Source organism: Bos indicus, chromosome 4, assembly GCF_029378745.1.
Source record: "Bos indicus isolate NIAB-ARS_2022 breed Sahiwal x Tharparkar chromosome 4, NIAB-ARS_B.indTharparkar_mat_pri_1.0, whole genome shotgun sequence".
NCBI lineage: Eukaryota > Metazoa > Chordata > Mammalia > Artiodactyla > Bovidae > Bos > Bos indicus.
Window position 1 is genome coordinate 81,569,814 of NC_091763.1, and position 7,150 is coordinate 81,576,963.

Below are 7,150 nucleotides of genomic sequence, written 5' to 3' on the forward strand. Positions count from 1 at the left end.
GTTCTGGTTTACTAACTTACCCAGTGTCACCCAGAACCCTAAATAGAGCTAGAAATGGACTCAAATTTTATGAATCTGAGTTAAGCACTTTTCACTGGACTTTTTCTGTCCTTTCACTGACTATGTATGATGGGGTGGAATGGAGAAGTGAAGGAAAAAATAGCAATTTCAGTTTAAAATTTTTTCCTACCATATTCTGTTCCATGGTTTTTGGATTAAATGAGTTAATATCTGTAGAGTACTTAGAACAGTATCTGGCACATGTCTAGTACATGTAGGTGAAATGTTAAATGAGTAGGTTAAATGTTAAATGAATGCTGTTGTCTAATTAGAGCATTTACTTTGCTCAGGGTTAATAAGGTAAAATTGAATTAGATATAAACATTTTCTATGTAGAAAAAAATGTGTATAACAGTGGCATCCTCCGCTTTTGTGTATGTATGTTTTGGAAACCCTGAATTTGTATAGCTGAAAATATCTCTATGCTGCTGCTTTTCATCTTTTCTGACACATTAAGAGAAATGTTAGTAATTATTGAATGAACTTTGGGATTTGCAGCTGTGTAGTATTTTTATATTCTTTCATTTAAGATGTAATTACAGTTAAAGTGCATTGGATGATGTATTTTGGGCTTCCCTGGTGTCTCAGACGGTAAAGATTCTACCTGCAATGCGGGAGACCTGGGTTGGAAAGATCCCCTGGAGCAGGGCATGGCAACCCAGTTTAGTATTCTTGCCTGGAGAATCCCCAAGGCCAGAGGAACCTGGTGGGATACAGTCCATGGGGTTACAAAGACTCAGACACAACTAAGTGACTAAGCACAGCACAGCAGAGCATGATGTATTTTATACTGTCCTTCTATCACTGAATTAGCTCTAAAATTGATTTTTACTATTGTGAAATCAAGTATTCATTTTTTAGAAGCCATTGTCTGCTTGGATTGATCTTGCAAATGAAATATTTCCCTTGAATTAGGGAATAGATATGCTTAGTTCTATTTAATGTCTGTCCTCTTCAGGTTTCTTTCATAATCTTTCAACCTTGAATAAGTTTTTATACTTTTTAACTATAAATAAAATTGTGCATTTTTCTCACCAGTAAATGAAGAATCTATTTTGATATTTTAAAGAGCTCTTGATTACATTTTGACAGAGTCTGTGAAAATATACCTCTGGTCAGAATCTATCATTGTGAAAATAAATGCCCACTTTAGTTTTGTTCAGTTTTATAAGTTGTATTATTTTTCAGAAGAATCACTGCATACCTGTCATCAATATCTAGTGAAAGTGAAAGTGTGAGTTGCTCAGTTGTGTCCAACTCTGTGACCCCATGAACTGTAGCCCACCAGGCTCCTCTGTCCATGGAATTCTCCAGGCAAGAATACTGGGATGGGTTGCCATTCCCTTGTCTAGGGGGTCTTCCTGACCTAGGGATCAAACCCGGGTCTCCTGCATTGTAGGCAGATTCTTCATCATCTGAGCCACAATTCTTGGGCTTCAATGGCTTCTATTAATATATTCTTGTGTGTCTGTGTGTGTTTGGGTGTGCGGGTGAGTGTGTGGGTATACAAATACACAGAATACTTTCATATCTTCCTGTAGAATACAAATCTAGTCTTTAATATACTTCATTAAAATGAATTATTGTATTATAAACAAATTGATTTGTCCTGGAAAAGAGTAAAGGTGGGGATAGACTAGAACAAAAAGGTATTTATAAAATCAGGAGGAATCTGGTAGGTAGCAGGGATTACACCAGAAGATACAGATCTAAGAAACCAAAAGAAAGAATTAGATGCCATCCATTGGGAAGCAGTTGACTATCTGAGTCCAGAGTCAGCCAAGGAAAGGGAATTAGATTACCATTTATTGAATATTTACTATATTTGAAACATTGTACCAGGCACCTTACAAAAGAAGGGATGTCTGGCTATGTCCCATGAATCTGGATGGTTTGAGTCTTGGGGAATCAGAAAGAGGCATAAATCTCTTTCCTGGTTTTCCACTGAGAAAGAATTACACTATACAAGTCAGTCCTCCTGTAAAGGTTAGTGGGGTACATATTACGGTCAAGACACAAATCGCCTGAGTGTTCTTATTTTTGCCACATTATCCTTTCTTTGTTTTCTTTCTCTTTTTCTCCATTTAAAAAATCACCCATTAAACTTCCTCTACTTCCCATTCCATCTATTCTTCACTTCCTGTCTCTCCATCTTTACCTCTTCTCTCAAGTCATTTGCTCAAGAACTTTGCTACATGTATCAGCCCAATTTTTAACTTACCTAGACTACTGTGCTGGATATTTTATAGACATTCAAGAGATTATTGGCTATGAAAATATTTTATAAGTATAAGCAAATGGCATTTCACTTATATCCTGGGATCTTAGTCAAGGGAAAAACTGCATATCTTTATACTCTTAATAGGCGTTTTCGTTGACTTCAGGATTATTCCATAGTTTCATTAATTTTCTGACAGAAAGAAATCAACGGAGGATGAATAGATACTATGATCTTTGGGTTTGGCCTGAAGGTTATTAAGGATTTCAATGAAAATGGAATCCATGCAGAGGAAAGGCCTAAAACAAAACAGATGAATTAGTTTTCTAATGCTGCTGTGACAGTTATCATAAACTTAGTGGCTTAAAACAAAACACACTTATAATCTTACAGTTCTGCAGATCAGAAATCCTACCCAGTGTTCAGTTCAGCTCAGTCGCTTAGTCGTGTCCGACTCTTTTCGACCCCATGAATCGCAGCACGCCAGGCCTCCCTGTCCATCACCAACTCCCGGAGTTCGCTCAGACTCACGTCCATCGAGTCGGTGATGCCATCCAGCCATCTCATCCTCTGTCTTCCCCTTCTCCTCCTGCCCCCAATCCCTCCCAGCATCAGAGTCTTTTCCAATGAGTCAGCTCTTCACATGAGGTGGCCAAAGTATTGGAGTTTCAGCTTTAGCATCATTCCCTCCAAAGAAATCCCAGGGCTGATCTCCTTCAGAATGGACTGGTTGGATCTCCTTGCAGTCCAAGGGACTCTCAAGAGTCTTCTACAACACCACAGATCAAAAGCATCAATTCTTTGGCGCTCAGCCTTCACAGTCCAACTCTCGCATCCATACATGACCACAGGAAAAACCATAGCCTTGACTAGATGGACCTTGTTGGCAAATGCTATCTAGGTTGGTCATAACTTTTCTTCCAAGGAGTAAGAGTCTTTTAATTTCATGGCTGCAGTCACCCACTGCAGTGATTTTGGAGCCCCCAAAAATAAAGTCTGTCACTGTTTCCACTGTTTCCCCATCTATTTCCCATGAAGTGATGGCACTGGATGCCATGATCTTCGTTTTCTGAATGTTGAGTTTTAAGCCAACTTTTTCACTCTCCACTTTCACTTTCATCAAGAGCCTTTTTAGTTCCTCTTCACTTTCTGCCATAAGGGTGGTGTCATCTGCATATCTGAGGTTATTGATATTTCTCCCACAATCTTGATTCCAGCTTGTGCTTCTTCCAGCCCAGCGTTTCTCATGATGTACTCTGCATATAAGTTAAATAAGCAGGGTGACAATATACAGCCTTGACATACTCCTTTTCCTATTTGGAACCAGTCTGTTGCTCCATGTCTGGTTCTAACTGTTGCTTCTTGATCTGCATACAGATTTCTCAAGAGGCAGGTCAGGTGGTCTGGTATTCCCATCTCTTTCAGAATTTTCCACAGTTTATTGTGATCCACACAGTCAAAGGCTTTGGCATAGTCAATAAAGCAGAAATAGATGTATTTCTGGAACTCTCTTGCTTTTTCGATGATCCAGTGTATGTTGGCAATTTGATCTCTGATTCCTCTGCCTTTTCTAAAACCAGCTTGAACATCTGGAAGTTCACAGTTCATGTATTTCTGAAGCCTGGCTTGGAGAATTTTGAGCATTACTTTACTAGCGTGTGAGATGAGTGCAATTGTGCGGTAGTTTGAGCATTCTTTGGCATTGCCTTTCTTTGGGATTGGAATGAAAACTGACCTTTTCCAGTCCTGTGGCCACTGCTGAGTTTTCCAAATTTGCTGGCATATTGAGTGCAGCACTTTCACAGCATCATCTTTCAGGATTTGAAATAGCTCCACTGGAATTCTATCACCTCCACTAGCTTTGTTCGTCGTGATGCTTTCTAAGGCCCACTTGACTTTACATTCCAGGATGTCTGGCTCTAGGTCAGTGATCACACCATCGTGATTATCTGGGTCGTGAAGATCTTTTTTGTACAGTTCTTCTGTGTATTCTTGCCACCTCTTCTTAATATCTTCTGCTTCTGTTAGGTCCATACCATTTCTGTCCTTTATCGAGCCCATTTTTGCATGAAATGTTCCCTTGGTATCTCTAATTTTCTTGAAAAGATCTCTAGTCTTTCCCATTCTGTTGTTTTCCTCTATTTCTTTGCATTGATCACTGAGGAAGGCTTTCTTATCTCTTCTTGCTATTCTTTGGAACTCTGCATTCAGATGCTTATATCTTTCCTTTTCTCCTTTGCTTTTCGCTTCACTTCTTTTCACAGCTATTTGTAAGGCCTCCCCAGACAGCCAATTTGCTTTTATCCCTGTCTCCTGTACAATGTCATGAACCTCCGTCCATAGTTCATCAGGCACTCTGTCTATCAGATCTAGGCCCTTAAATCTATTTCTCACTTCCACTTCCACCCAGTGTTCACTGGACTACAATCCATCTGTTGGCCAGGTACATTCTAGAGTCTGCTTGTTTCCCTTGTCTCATGGCTTCCTTCACCCTCAAGGCCAGGAGCATCGTGGGCCTGCCATCTCTCTGCTTCTCACAATTCTTTTTTCTACTTCTAAGGACTCTGGTGATTACATTGAGCCCATCTGGATAATCAAGGATAGCTTCCCTACCTTAAAATCAGCTGATTAATTCCATCTGGGACCTTAATGTGCCTTTGCTATGTAACCTAACCTAATCAGAGATTCCAGGGATTAGAATATAGACGTCTTTGGGGAAATGGGTATTATTGTTTTTTATGTATTTACTTATTTTGGTGCCTCAGGCAATAAAGAATCTGCCTGCAATGCAGGAAACCCAGGTTTGATCCTTGGGAAGGGAAGATGCCCTGGAGAAGAAAATGGTGACCCACTCCAGTATTCTTCCGTGGAGAAATCCATGGACAGAACCTGGCAGGCTACATTCCATGGGGGTCCCAAAGAGTCAGACATGACTGAGCAACTAACACTTTCACAGTTGAGTTAGAGAGAGGGGTGTTATTCCATCTACAACAAAGGAGAGGATCCAGGCAGTCCTTAAAAAAGGGACAAATTATGGCTTTAAGTAAACATCATACTTTGGAGGAATAGATGGCAACAAAGAAGTGCTAAAGACAGGACAGTTCATGACAGTGGAAATAACATTTTCATAGATTGGAGGAAATAACTTGGATATGTCATGTAATTGTCACAGAAAATAACACCAAAGTCAATTTGTACTGGCATAAAATATTAAAATTTCAGGAAAGAATTCAAAGTGTACCACTTAGCTCTTGAAAGACTCAAAAATAATGACCTTGGGCAACTATATGCAAGTCACTCAAACAAAGCCTGTTTCTCTGAAGTTTAATAAAAATTACAAAAAGGATTTTACTCCACAATTACACAATTTGATGAATTTTGTATTGTAAAGTGCTAAACAATTTTATACGTCTTCTTATAACTCCTAGATAGTGTACTCTTGGAGCTTAATATTTTAGTTCTATTTTGATATTCTGTCTGGGATCTTCTAGTCTGCTTCTAAACCTAGAGAGAAAACCCTGGGCCTGTCTTTGTGTATGCACAAACACAGAAACTGGGGGGTTCTTGTTCCCACCACTTACCCCATTCTTCCTCCATGCTCAGAAAAGGCCATGAGGGTGGAGTAGATTTATGTAGCACAGAATAACAGTTTCACTTTTTCCTCTCATTCTTGCTGGGCCACAAAATTATCATTATCAGACAGTGAGATTAAAAGTATCTGTTCCTTTAGTATTTGCCTGAGGTTTTCTAATGTGAAAAACCTAACTACAGGTGGAATGTAATACACTAGCCTTCTTTTAGTTGCTGCCACTGCTGCTGCTAAGTCAAGTCGGTCGTGTCCGACTCTGAGCGACCCCATAGACGGCAGTCCAGTAGGCTCCTCTGTCCCTGGGATTCTCCAGGCAAGAATACTGGAGTGGGTTGCCATTTCCTTCTCCAATGCATGAAAGTGGAAAGTGAAAAGTGAAAGTGAAGTCGCTCAGTTGTGTCTGACTCTTAGCGACCCCATGGACTGCAGCCCACCAGGCTCCTCTGTCCATGGGATTCTCCAGGCAAGAGTACTGGAGTGGGGTGCCATCGCCTTCTCCCTTTTAGTCGCTAAAAACCTATTAAATGAAAAAGTCTAAATCTTTAGTTTCTGTGTATTTTTGAAACGGCCATTTAAAAACTACAATCTATGGCTCTCCTCTCTTCTGTTTCTGACTCACTGTGCTTATATTTTCTTTTTTCTGAGCACAAAAAATCTAGATGTCCCAAAGAAATAAACATGGAAGAAGTAAATTAATATAATAATGGAATTTTAAAGTTGTAGAAGACTTCGGAAGTGGTCTAAACTAGAGAGTCTCTTTAAAAATGGCTTTACTATAATCCATGGTGTATGTGCTGTGTCATAAGTCACTTCAGTCACATCTGACTCTTTGCGACCCTATGGACTGTAGCCCACCAGGGTTGCTGCCCATGGCAGTCTCCAAGAGTGCAAGAATACTGGGAGTGGGTTGCCATTTCCTCCTCCAGGGAACCATCCTGACCCAGGGATTGAACCCGTGTCTCCTGTGTCTCCTTCACTGCAGGCTGATTCTTTACCACTGAGCCATCAGGGAAGCCCATGATCTGTGGAGGAAGGGCAACGGTCCTGAAGCCCACCAGTTTCCATTTTCTAATGAAAAGAGATCAGGGCTGGTAAATGCATCCATAGAAACTGAAGTAGAACCAGAATTCTAGTCATCCTCAAACCAGCTAGTCAAAAGGATAATCTACAGATAATCTACACTCACCTATGAGAACTGAAGACAGGTGTTGCTTTCTGGGGACCCATGGGAGCCAATGGTGCAGTTCCAGTCAAAGTCCAAAGTACCAAAAGAGCTAATGATG